This window comes from Cavia porcellus, unplaced genomic scaffold (genome assembly GCF_034190915.1).
Source record: "Cavia porcellus strain 051 isolate PalLab524CR breed Dunkin Hartley unplaced genomic scaffold, mCavPor4.1 scaffold_22, whole genome shotgun sequence".
NCBI classification, from domain to species: Eukaryota; Metazoa; Chordata; class Mammalia; order Rodentia; family Caviidae; genus Cavia; species Cavia porcellus.
This window is the reverse complement of record NW_026947505.1, coordinates 33,005,332-33,019,706: the sequence shown is the minus strand read 5'-3', so window position 1 is coordinate 33,019,706 and position 14,375 is coordinate 33,005,332. Positions and strand designations below refer to the sequence as shown.

At 33.3% G+C, this 14,375-nt stretch overlaps 1 protein-coding gene across 5 annotated transcripts in view; it reads left to right on the top strand.

Moving 5' to 3' along the window:
• Tab2 (TGF-beta activated kinase 1 (MAP3K7) binding protein 2) overlaps positions 1-14,375 on the top strand; it is a 75,280-nt gene that overhangs the window by 20,460 nt on the left and 40,445 nt on the right. For 4 of the 5 annotated variants that reach the window (XR_010041944.1, XM_063233024.1, XM_063233023.1 and 1 more), the window contains exon 2: positions 4,202-4,350. The exons of the other annotated variant lie outside the window; for it this stretch is intronic. The gene's annotated coding sequence lies outside the window, so the exon portion shown is untranslated. The remainder of the gene's footprint in view (positions 1-4,201; positions 4,351-14,375) is intronic. 5 annotated transcript variants of the gene reach the window in all.

Here is a 14,375-nt window from a genome sequence, read left to right as displayed (position 1 = left end):
GCCTCTTAAGGACAACATACACATCTCTCTGGCTTTTACTCTACTGCTTATTCCAGTTTTGATAATAAAGTTTCATAATCATCTGAACCTTGCAAAATCAGAGTAATAGCTACTTAGTCTTCCACAATGATTTTCTTGAGGATTTAATGATGTGATGAGTTAGGAAGTACCCAGTAAAACTTAAAATATTCAGTGAGTTAAATGATTACACAAAGGTGGATGAGAATCTTAATGAGATTATTGAATTTGGTAATTTGAATTTGAATTGAAGTATGAAGAGGGAGACCTTGAAGGCAGATTAAAACAAAGTTGGGGCCATGGTATAAATACTGAGTCTAGTCATGTTTGGCAAAATACGCGTGATAAGAGAGAGATGCGCTAGCATGTTTATTTCTTACATTCCCATTATAGTTTCTTCCATTCTTGTTGGTGTTTCCTTCTAAACCAGTAGATATAGGGCAAGATCTACAACAGCAATTTTTTTGTTTTGTTTTGTTTTGTTTTGTTTTGTTTTGTTTTGTTTTGAGACAGGATCTCATTATGTAGTTCAGTCCGGCCTTGAACAGTGGTCCTCTCAAATGCCAAGATTACAGGCATATGCTACCACACTTGGTTACAACAGCAATTTTAATAAGTAACTTTGTGGATAAATACTTGCAGAGTGACTAGAGGATGTAACTGGTCAAGAAAAACTTTGTGGTATGGATGCACACATGGCTGTGTATTTAAGATGTAGGAGACTGATACATGTTCATAGGTTGAAGGGAAAATTTGGAAAGGCTTTGGTTTTTGTAAGGAAATATAAAAGGACAGGATCTAGAGCCACAATTGAAAAAGCTAATCTTATTGGTAAAAGACCCTTCCCTGCAAAAAAAAAAAAAAAAAAATACCAGACCCAGGAGGTTTTTACATTTGAATTTCTTAAAACTTCCGGCCCCATATAACTATTCAGAACGCAGAGAATTATTCCTGGTTCTTTTTACAAAGTCCGCATAACATGATAGCAAAATAGAGTAAAACCACAGATGAGTTTCACACAAAAGTTGTTGCAAACATTGCCTAATAAACTATTAAATAAAATCTAGCATTACATAAACAGAATAACTCCGTGACCAAGTGAGATTCATTCTAGGAAAGCAGTGATCACATTAATTCATATTAGTGGTATACGGGTATGACTATTTTTAAGGATACTAAAAAAGGGAAGAAGAGGATTTCAACATTTATTTCAACCAAAAATGCTTAGTAAAACAAAAATAGAGATACTCCAAAGATTTTATTATCTCATGCTAGAGGCCAACATTTTCTTACTAGAAATGATAAAATACTAAAATACCTTATTTTAATATTTAGTAACATGTTGAACTCCTATTAAAAAGTTATAAATTAAAAAAGATACGGCCAAATATATGTAGTGTATTTGTTTTATTCTCACTTTCAGGCTGGCCTTGAACTCATTGTGTACCCCAACCTGGCCTCAAACTCACAGCAGTCCTCCTGCCTCAGCCTCCCAAAGTATGTGGGATTACAGGCATGCACTACCACATTAGCCTTTTTCAATATATGTTTGTGAAACACAGTGATTCATTGAGCTTGGAGTTTGATGTATATACATAAAGTATCTTGACCATTTTTATTCCCCTGCCCTTCTTCATGCCCTTTTTCCTCTCCAGATCTTATTCCATCTTTATTTGAATCTTCCTCTCTAACATGGGTCTTTTATTTTGCATGTTCACTTTTTTATATTTTGGGTCTCTCGTGTGATAATCAAACCATGTGATATTTAAGCCTTTGTGACTAATTTATTTCATTTAACAGTATGGGTCTCAGTAGCCATCCATTTTCCTACAAATGACTCAAATTTATCCTTCTTTATGGCTGAGTAGTACTCCATTGTGTACATTTACCACATTGTTCATTCATTTGTGGATGGGGGTTTAGACTGATTCTGTGTTTTGGCTGTTGTGAGTTGTGCTGTTACAAACATGGATGTGCATGTATTACTGTAGAATGATAAATTTAGCTATTTTGGGAAGATACTAAGAGAGATATAGCTGGGTCAAATGAAATTTCTGTTTTTAGTGTTTTGAGAAATTTTCAAACTGTTATCCAAAGTGGTTAATACTGGTTTATATCCCCACCAATAATGTAGTATGACATTGTCTTGGGAATGCTGACAAATATAATTAGACAAAAACCAAAACATTTACATAATGATCTTTTGAAAAAGAGGAGGCAAACATTATTATTCATTGATGACATTGTGTATCTGGAAAAACCAAAATAACTTGTTACTATAGTGAAATAGTGAAATTTTAGTATGAAGGCTAGCTACAAATTTAAAATACATAATAATATTTTCTGTGAAGTGTTTTGTTTGCTTTCTGAACAGTACACCAGTTTAATCATACCTCTTCATTTGGAATGAAAAGAATTTTCAAAGTTGTAGAGCGAATACATTTAGGAAATAATTTTTTAAAAATTCCTTAGGCTTGTGATACTTGTATTACTTAGTAATGTCAGGGAACATGTAATATGATCTTTGAGCCATATTTGGTAAATAATAATTTTGTGTGGAACCCACTGTTCTATCAGTAAGAGGATAATTACTGCCCATATATAAGGCTTTTCTTTGCTGTTAAAGCATTTCCTGATGTACCAAGTTATGGCATGTATTGACTGCTTTTTTGTATTTTAAGATGCTGTCTTCTAGTATTTGTAACAGTTTAATAAGAAGTGTGTTGAAACAAGTATTTTCTTCTTAACCCCAGGAGAAAAGTAATCTGTCTTCTGGTTTAGGATGAATTATCTTTATATCTTAAATGTAAATTTTTGTATTTTTATCATCTGCTCTCAGAATTGAGCAGTCTCATGTACTAACTTATGTAGCTGTTCTGAAGTCAGTATTATATCTATCAGGATATGATGTAGTTGACTTAGTTAAATCTTAAGCATAGTTGTTCTTTTAGCATTTATAAAAATGAAAACATGAATACTCACATGTTAAAACAACAGGTGAGTGGATTTCATTGTTTTATAGTGGAGAGAAATGTATTTTGGATACCCATTATGTGCCAGGCTGGTAGGTGCTTTATGTACTTCCTTTAAAATCTCATGATGGTCCATTGAGATGAGCAGTAATTCGTCACTTCTAGAAAGGAAATCTCTGTAGAGTATAATTGAAAGCAATGCCAAAATCAGATTTAAACCTAGGTCTCTTTTCTTCTTGAATTCTTTTCTGTACATGTCATCAAGGTGGAAAGTTTACATTTTTCAGAAAAAAAAATTTTTAGTCTCTTGTTGTATTGCTAGTACTACAAAAACAGGAAGTTAAATTCTTTGAATCCCTGTCGTTGCTGTGTGTGTGTTTTGTCCTGTTGTACTTTTCACATTTGACAACAGCAAAGAATTTAGTTTATTTTGACTGCTATAGAATTTGTTTCTTAGAAAAACTCATAAGGGTACCAATCTGCAAGCATAAGGACCTCATTTCCAGACCCTAGAAACCTAATTAGTACAGCAGTTTACCACTTTTAGGGTTCTGCAATTGGTTTTTGTTTTTATATGGGCCTAACAATTTTTTTTAAAGTCATTGAATCTATTTTGGTAATGGAAAAAAGAATTTCCAGTGTGGTTGAAAACCACATCTTATGAGCTGTTCTTTGCCTCCCTCTTTAAGAATTGCCAAGGACTTTTTTAAAAATTGAAACTTGAAGTTCATTTCATTTCTTGGATTTATCTAAAGCATTTAAGAAAACCCTGAGAATTGATCATAGAAAATTATGAAAGTGGTTAAAAAATAACAAGTACAATAGCAAAATAGCTGTAATATAACCAGAAAATTAGGACTTTATAATTCCAGTTTTACCAATGAAAACAGATTTTGTTGTTTTTCTCTGATAGTTACTCTGATATTCTGTTAGACAAGCTGTTGTTAAAAGCCATTAGAAACTGCATAAAAGCTAATTTCTAGAACTGAGAATCTAAACTAGATTTGGGTAGATTAAGAGAATGCCATAACTAAAGCTATTTGCTTTTTCTCTGGTACTTGTCATTTAAGAAACCCTTTTTTTCTTCACAGTATTTTATGTTAGAGAATTTAGTTGCTACTTCATTGCTGTTAGATCTTAACCATGTTATCTGGTCACATTTCCTACTTTGCCTACCTGTAGTTTACTCTAGTTTCTCTTCTGCTTTCAAGGCTCCAGACCCAGTTCCTGGACCTGCCCTGGAAAAGAAGTATCCGGTAGAGATGAGCTCACTGCAGTTACTTAATTAAAAATTTGTAAGCTGCAAAAATGGCAGTGGGCCAGCCAAGAACAGCTACAATTTGAATTTTTCTATTTCCAGGTATGCTAAAGTTCATGGCACCATTCAAGATTAGCTTTGTAACTGCGGTACTATGAAATCTATAGTAACTACAACTTTACTTTTAAAACTGTATAGTCTTCTTGCTTTAAACATAGTAGCATTCTTAACATTTAGGTCATTAGTTGATAGTATTAACTTTAACATAACTTTTGCCTGAATATTTCTAATTTAATTCATTTGCAAAAGCAGTTTTCAAAAAATAAATTTGAAATTCTATTGTTAACCCTTCTAAATGTACAAAATGTATTCTGGTCCTAACTGAAAAGTAAGCATTAACATCAGCAACAGTCTTCCTTTAGGAAGTTTATATGTGATATAAGTAATAATAGAGGGAATAAAATGAAATCAAAATCTCCTTTCCACAATTCTCATCTGTTCTGTGCTACTGATGTCTTCATGTAAAAAGCTAATATATTCTTCAGTAATTGGAAGTCATAACTAATGTTTCTGGATAGAGCCAAAGAATATATTACATGTCTTTTATGTGAAGAATTTAACTATATTTTTAAAGCATATAATTAATATTACCTAATTTTTAAACCTGATTGCTTAAAAGAAGCCAGATAAGAGACTCACATAGTTGAAATTTTCCTAGAGGTAACACAAAAACTAACAACTGAGAGTTTCCAGTGCCTTAGATTTTTAACCAAGGAAAATGACTTGTGAATGATCAGATGAACAGTCTGTTAGCTTTTAAGGGTATTGAGTGCTTTTATCAGTTTACATAGCTTTAGAGACAGAATTAACATATAAAAGATCACTTTATCTACTAAATGGGTAATCATATATATCTTTTGATTATAAAATTCAGTTCCTAGGTTACAAATTACCTAAAATTGAAGAAAAGAATTGTGTATCTCATAATTAATTTTGACAGATGATCCTAATAATCTAGCATATCCTAGCTCCTTTACCTTTCTTCACTATTGGTGCATGATGACTTTAACATAAAAGCACTCTAATTAGCATTAGGTCACTGATGATTTACCACATTATTTGTTTGGTATTGAAAGATTTGTGTCTTATAGATGTTGAATTAAGACTGGAAAAGGGGCAGTTAGTAGAGTTATTACCACTGGTAGGCTACATAGAAGGGGAAATTGAAGAAGGAATTTTATATGAATATTAAGTCTTGGGGCTGGGGATTTAGCTCAGTGGCCTAAGAGCTTGCCTGGCAAGTGCAAGGTTGTGGGTTCAATCCCCAGTACCAAAAAATACCCCACGAATATTAAGTCTTATTTTCTCAGTGGTAAAATTTTTCTATATTATTGAGTGTAAATTATGTGTAAAATACTACTAGGCACCATAGTGATGTAGAAATAAATAAACTTTAATTTTTTGTGAACTTATAGACCCACATAGTTGGTCATCCGTGGCCATGGGTTGATCCTGCACCACCACAGATTGAAAATTATAGTTAGGCATAGTGGCACACGCCTGGATCCCAGCACTCTAAGAGACTAGGGCAAGAAGATGGAAGGTTCAGTCCTATCCTAGGCAGTTAAGCAAGACCCTCTCTTAGAATTTAAAAAGTCAAAAGAGCTGGGAATGTAGCTTTGTATGAAGGCCCTAGATTCAGTGCCCGGCATTGGGGGAAAAAATTGGACCTAATGTGATTGTATCTGTATTAAACATACAGAAAACTTTTTTTTTCTTCTCATTATTTTCTAAATACTATATTACAACAACTATTTAGAGGACTTACCTTGCATTTGGTGTCATAAGTAATCTAGAGATGAAGTATGTAAGAGAATGTGTGTACATTATCTACAGACACATCACCATTTGAGGGGTGGGGTGCATTGAGACAGGGACTCACTATGTAGTTCAGGCTGGCCTTGAACTTGCTTATGTAGCCCAGGCTGGCCTCGAACTCACAGTGATCCTTCTGCCTCAGCCTCCCAAGTGCAGGGATTACAGGCATGTGCCATCATACCCAGGACGTCACCATTTTATAAATTAGCTTCTCTTCGTTCTTATATTTTTGCAGGGCCCTAGTACTGATCATCTTTTAATACTAAAGGACACCGACAGTATCAGAGAATCAGCTTTCTGAAGGATGTAGTATTTCTACTGAGCCTTGAAGGATAAGATTCTTCAGAGAAAGTGGCAGGAATATTTCTGTTACATGTTCGAAAGCCATTCTCTAAGGATCCTCTGTGCTTAGAGAATAGTGAGGATTTGCAGGGAAATGGAGTTATGTCACAGCATGTTTTCCAATGATAGGTAGAGGAGTTTGCACTTAATTTAGTAGGCAGTAGGAATCCTTTGAAGATTTCTTGGCACTAGTGCCTATAAAAGTTAGTGAGTCTTTTTGAAAAATGCTAGCTGAAGTAGAGTGAATAGTAGAGTTGAGATTAGGCAGTAGTAATTTGTAATAATATTTATTGTTCTATTTTAATGCCAGATAAGAGTTTTACCTATAATTTTTCCTTAATCTTCACTACAGGAAAATTGAAAGAAGTAACCAAACTAATGTAACTAAACATTTAGCACAGGACTTGGGCATCATGAATTTCTGAACCAGACTGATTATAATACAAGCTTGGAGAAAATAGTGTCTTTTTTTTTTTTTTAGTTGGTGCCGGGGACCGAACTCATGACCGCCTGCTTGCAAGGCAGGTGCTTATGCCACTGAGCTAAATCCCCAGCCCCAGAAAATAGTATCTTGTCTGCCTTTGTGTACAGTAACTTTTTGTAAGGCTGTAGTGTTTATTGGGAACTCACAAGTTTAATAGAGTAAACCTACTTTTAAATTTTATTTCTTCCTTATATTTCTTTCTTATAATTGGTTAAACTTTAATGGGTGGGTGAATGCAGCTTACTTAATTTAAGGGCTTGAGAAAATAGTTTACCTTGAATAGTTCGCCTTGGGTAAAAAAAATGATCTGCTTTTTTTTGTTGGTATTGTTTCAGTTATGGGTTATAAATTAGGAATCCGTAAGTTTAAAGACCGTTAGTTGTATACATAATCATATGAGCGTATAAGTAACATTTAAATCAAAACATAACTAGGTGTTATCGTTCATATATCCTCATAACTCAACTTTTTAACAGTTTCAACATAAACAACATAGACTTTTGAGTTACTTGAAAATAGCTATGGTTGGCTAAGTGTAGATGCTTTGAAATAGCATTCTCTTGTACTGTGACTTTCCTCTCCTGCATATCAGAATGCAAGTAATGTTATGGGAAAATATACAGAGAATAATAATAGAGAAACATTTAGTCTGCCTTTATTCTCTTTCAGTTGCTTATGCTTATTCAGGTAATGTATTAACATACCGTATTTTTTAAGAAGTGGAATAGGACAGAATTGGACCTAATTCCTTTGAAACCCTTTCCTATGCATTCATATAAAAATGTCTCTTTTAAAATCTTTTTGTCTTTTTTTGTTATTTCATACATGGAAACTACATTTTGGTTTTTAATCAAAAATGCCATATAGGTCTTTGATATAATTATTTGGATATCTTACTCTGCAAATTAAAATAAAAGATGCATGTGTTCCTTCATATGACTATGCAGTGATTTGTTTATTCCTCATTGGATATTCAGGATGTTTTGATAGTATACAGTAAGGTGATTATCCTTGTATGTACCTCGTCATACATGTGTGTTTTTATCTTTTTAGGTGTTGAAAGTTTTATGGATACATAGATAAAAAACTCACAGTACTTTATTATTGGTAACAACTACCCACTTATACTATGTCTAACCCATGAATTTAAACATCACACTGACAGTGCTATCATATATGCGCGCATGCGCGCGCGCACACACACACACACACACACACACACACGTCTTGGCAACTGGCCAACAGTCCACTTGAGAAAATGCTAGTGAGTAGCCATGATATTAGAAAAAGAATAAATAGTTATGTGAGATGAACAGAAAAAATGGTAATCGGAGAAAGAGATTGAACCCACATGGGGATCAGCTGGTGAAACTTCTCATAACTTTCTGTAAATCTTCATATTGAGTTGCCCTTTATTAACCAGATTATTAAAATTTTTACCAGATTATTAAAATTTTCCTTGTATTAATAGGTTCATTATAAATACGAATGGTAGAAAGTGAATACTGGTTCTTTCAAGGGGTTTCATTTCTTTTCTCCTTTACCTTTTGCCTCTAAGAACATACTAACATTTAACTCCTTTTTAAAAATATTTATGTGCAGATTAGATTATACCAAAATTACAGTAAAGAGGGGCACTAAAAGGTAGCAGTTTCCATCCTAAAGCCTTAATTTATTGGAAAATAATTATAAGATATGAATTGGAAAATATATACTAGGTAGTCAATTATGTAATGTTTTGTCTCAGACTTATTGCACTTTTCTTAATTCTTAAAAAATGGTAGCACCCACCACAAAAACCACAATGCATAAGTTGCCAAGTGTGGCTGACTTGCACATTCCTTGTAGAAGAACTTAAGCCTGGTAAAGACTGGTAAACCTTTAACAATAAGAAATGATCAACATTTGTAGTCCTGAGGCAATGCATTAAATGAGAAAATCAGAAAATTTTCTTAAGAGGAGATAGTGTGGATCATTACATTACTTCAGCTAGTAAGGTTTACTAGTAAAAAGATATTTCTTTAGAAAGTAAGTTATTCCAGGTGCATAATGGTGAGGTAATCTATTTTTTGGTATCATAATCTTTTGCTATTTTCAAGCTTTTAAATAACACTAAAACTGAACATAATAGAGAATTAATGTTTGGATGACTGATTTGGTATGATTCTTTTACTTTAGTTTTGCAAATATAAGTAACATGATTCTATGAAGTTTATGCTAAAAGTTTACTATAATTCTTTTCTTTTTATCTTAAATGGTAATACTTGAACTTTAGGTTTTACTTACTAGATATAATTTGTTCATTTTGTCTTAGAAAAATAATTTGATATTACACATTTCTTTGAAAGTGCTTTTTGCCTTATTAGAATTATAATGGTCATACTTTAAGAGATATAATTCTAGTAATTTTCTGTAAAAAATGTTGTTTGTAGGTTAAATTAATAGCATTGGTAAATTCTTTTAAAGTTAGTCAAATGTGAAGTGCACTAAATACTACCTAACTGGCAAATGATGTGATACTTGCATTAATTTTAAAAATATTTAAAATAGTATATATACTAAGGTAATTTGATTCTTCTACATTTAAATTTTAAATCTTAATTGAAATCAAAAGATTTCAAAACCTGCTTTAATTAAAAAATTGTAAAATCAGCCGACACTATATTAATTCTTCTGTTTCTGTTGAAGGTAATTCAAAATAACTTATCTGATAATGTTGGCCAATTCACAGAGGCAACATGAATTATAATTGGTACTAAGAAACTGTTAATGCTGAGCATAGTGGCATAGTCCTATAATTCCAGCACTTGGGAGGCTGAGGCAGGACAATTGTTTGCAAGTTTGAGACCAGCCTGGGCTACAAAGTGAGCCCAAAGCCAACCTGAACTGCATAGGGAGACCTTGTCTCAAAAAGACCAAAAAACCAAAATAAAACTGTTAAGACTATATTGGCAACTAGAAAGGTAGAAACATTTCTGCCTTTGCGTTGGTCATCCTAGAGAGGTCATTGTTAACAATTGTTAAGTTCAGAGGAGCTTTGACAGACAACCAATTCAGTTAAAATTTGAGATATGTATTCCTAAAATAGTTATGATGTACACAAAAATCGGCCTACCAAAACAACATAGAGTTTGCAGAAAAATAGCATAGATTATAAGCACACAAAAACTTCATCTGTGAATGTAAAAAATAAAGATGGACTGGAGATGTGGCTCAGAGATAGGGTACTTGCCTAGGGCTAGCAGGGACCTAGCACTGCAAAATAAAGATAAGAGCCTTAGGTAGGTGTATTGGCACACACCTGTAATCCCCACACTTAGGAGTCTGGGGCAAGAGGATCATCAGGAATTCAAGACCAGCCTGGGCTCCGTACTGAGGTTGAGGTAGCCTGAACTGAATTTATAGAATGAGACCCTGTCTCAAAAAACCTTGAAGAAAGAACCTGAAAGAAAAAAAAAAAAAAGATAGTACTTGTTATATGGTTAAAATTTGTAAATACTAGAGTAAAATATTGTAGTTTGCCTTTAACAAGACCTAAAGTTTGCACAGGAAGGGTTGCATCTTATGGCAAACAAGTTTTCTGAAATCAGAAGGAAAGTTGTAACATAGGATGTGGCTGTAACATAAGATGTGGGTATATAATTCTTCACAAGTAAATGAAATAGTTGATAGATGATAAAAATACAATTTTTGTGTATTTATATGTAGGTTATTTCAGCTGGATATGATTTCCTGTATTCATCTAGTGTTTCCCCCAAATGAAGTAGTAGCAAAATTTACTTATTGCTCAATTTAATCTCTAGTGTATCAGTTGTATTGAAACAAATTTATCATTTCAAAACCGATGCAGTGGTGGAACTGACAGCTAAAAGTAAGGGAAATGCTTGAGTTTGAGTGACTACTATTTTTTATAGTAGTCTTTAAAAGCTAGATGTATTCAGATGTTTATTTAGAGATTTATTGCAACAAATATGTACTGAACATCTCCTTGCCGTATACTATTTAGAATACAACAATGAACAAAATAGTCTCACCACTTTAGCGCTAACATAATTTATATAAAGAATTTTGCTTGTGTTCAGGGGTTGGTTAGAAGAAGTAAAATTGGATTGCTAGATAGATGAAGTATAGCAAAGACTTACCTTCTAACCTTTTAAATGATACACTTTCATAAAAATATAACCTTTCTAGGATACTGATAACTCCAGTTTCATGGTTTACAGGAAATATTATCATCTCTAATAGGAATTATGAAAACCAGGATTTAATTTTAGGTTATATATTAAAATGAAAGATATTCTCTTTACCTTGTCCAAAAACTGAGAAAGAACGCAGGTGAGCAATGCTTCCTATTTTATTTGCTCATACTATTCTTTAATATTAAACATGAGCTATATTTTTCTTTCTTAAAATAAATTTGAGTAAAACAGCAAATAATGATGGAACAAAGATAAAATGATAAACGTGTAGCCTTACAGAAGAATATTAAAATTTAGTGTATTCCAGACCTTCTGTTAAAAAAGCAAATCACCATACACTGTGAGCTTTCATTGGCTTTCCTCATCTTCTGGAACAACTCCCTACCACCAATATCTTTGTAATCCTCTGCTTTCCTCTTGCCCCAAACATGACTGACTCATTTTCTCCAAAATGTATCTGCTATTTGGTTCCCTTGCTTTATTGTTATTTAAATACCTGCTTCAGTGCTCAGCCATTCCATCCCTTAGTCCAGAGAGATCCTTAACATATCTGCAGCACAATTTATACTACTAATATTATTAGGCTTTTCAAGTAGGTTTCTGTAGCTCCCCATTTACAATAGTTATTTGTCTCATTTGCACTGAAAAAGAATTTTTCAAAGGTTCAGTCAGCTTCACAATTAGGCAGCCAGTATAACATACAGCCCTATTTGCTAAAGGTTTTTTTTTTTTTCTGCTTTTTAAATCTATACTGTTTAAAATAAATAATTAGTACTACTATTGCCTCTTTTTTTTTTTTTTTTTTTTTTGGTCAGGCGTGTGTATTACAATTAACCTTCACTGATCTTTGAAACTTTTGAATTGCTTTTTCCATTTTCCATAGAGCAAAATGGTAATATCACCATTTTATTGGGATATATGTTTATTCATTGTATACTTTGTTATCTTACATGGGTTACCCATCACCCTGTAATATAGCTACTTTCCTTAATCGTCATTTTAGAGTGGAAACTGGAGCACAAAGAAATTAAATAATTTGCCCAAGAAGACATAGTGGCATACTATGTGCTTTATATATCTGGAATCCTAGAATTTCTACTGAACTAGCTATCACTACATATCAAATGTATGTATTTTTTTTTTTTTACATTATTTCATTTAGTTGTGAATGAGGCAATGTCCATGTCTTGGATACTTTTTTCTCATTGCTGAGACAAAATACTTGATGCCCAAAGTGAAGGAAGGAAAGGTTTTTAGTTTACAGTGTTTGGAGGCTTGAGTCCGTACTCAGCTGGCTCCAGGGTAGGTGGAGTGACTAAGGGGCAGCTATTCATGGCACTTCAAGCTGCCATGCAAGAGTAAAAGCACACCTCCTTCCCTCCTTTATGTTGTGTGCTGACTACTGCCTTGGGTGTTGCTCACCCTCAGTCCCAGCACTAGACTGTGAACGAATCACAAACACTAGACTCAGTGCCTTCAAAGTGCCCACCCCCATGACCACATGAGGCTGTGGGGAGACTTTTAAACACAAACCATAACAGTCCATTTATATGGAATTGAGGTTGAAATGTTTAGCAATGGGGAATTCTGTTTGTTTTTAACTGTTAGCATTTTTCCATCAAAAAATTTTAGAAACACAAATGGCTAAAGTAGAATATTGTTCCTCTGCACTTAGGAAATTCTCCTCTTTAGGAAAATTTATGCCTGTCTCAGAGTGGCTAACTTACTCATAAATTTCTTTTTCTATAAGAATTTCAAATAATAAGGCCAGGAATAGCTTAGTGGTAGGACACTTGCATGGATACATGGGACCTTCGATTCAGTAATGCAAATCGGTACTTAATTTAAAGTTTTGTAAATCTGAGTAGTTTATACAAAGAACACTATTATTCTTTTTATTTTAAAAGATGAATTTTACTGAACATAGTGGCCCACGCCTGTAATCCCAGCACTATGGAAGCTGAGGCAGGAGGATCACCATGAGTTTAAGGCCAACCTGGGCTAGGTAGTGAGTTCAAGACCAGCCTAAATTACATAGCAGGACTATGTCTCAAAACATTTAAAAAAAAAAAAAAAAGAATTAGGTTACCTGCTAGTTAGCTTTGCTCTACCATTTACTTCTTTATGGTACTCCTTGGTATTAGACAAATAGTTTGTATTTACAGTATATAATCTTCATTTTTAGTTGAGATAAAGTTAACATATGTTTATTGTATGTTTGTCCTGAGCTACTACATATGTATTTGCAGAACCCGTTTGTGTATACTTACAGAGGCAATTTTCTCTTCTACCAGTTATTTCTTTCTAGTAGCATCAAATTACAGAAAAAAGTCTAACCATTCCTATTAGAGGCTTGTTAGTATTTGACTTAGTTTAATAATCTCCCTTAATTCCACTACTTCTAGCCCATTTGTTTTTTTAAACTCACAAAATTCCACAGTGCTTCTCATCAGTCTTCCTTCTTTATATTAGTGCTACAAACTCCTCTTAGAAGTAGTCTTTTGCTTATAGTAACTTAGCTTTTGATTAGTCTCTTCCCTGTCTTCCACTTTCTGTATTATCAACTAGAACCCCTACAGGAACAAGAGTAAACTTTACTTGTAAAAAACATTTGTCCGACCAGTTGTCACTTTACAGCAATCATAGTGGGTTCATAGCGGAGTCAGTAAAGTGTCAGGATCTTGTTCTCACAGCCTGATATAGGTGCTTCACAGACCAGACTGGAATATGTTACCCTAAGAAGCACCTTTTTCTGATAAGGAAAGTCACTTTTTTGTACAAAAATACACATCTTTTAAGGTTTGGCATTCCTTTCCATCTATTAAAACACCTAATGGGTAATTTGGTGTTTTGTCATTACAGTACTGTAGTAAATACATGCAAATTTTCTGTGCAGCTATATCTACATCAGATTAATAAAAATAATTATGAAATCAAATGACATACACAGTTTTCATTTTTATAGTGATTGCCAAAGTGGTATCTGTAGAGATTGCACTATTGTTACTTTACCATGCCTATTTTATCTTCACCATAAAATGTATTAATGTACATTTTGATATTTATTAATCATTGTTTTTCTATGGTGCTGGTCATCAAAAGTGGGGGTTCACATATATTAGCCAAGCATTGTACCACGAAGCTGTATCTTTGGTCTTTCATTTTTTAATAGATCAATTTTCCATGCCCTACCACTCTTATGTGGATTTTTTTCTGTTTTTATC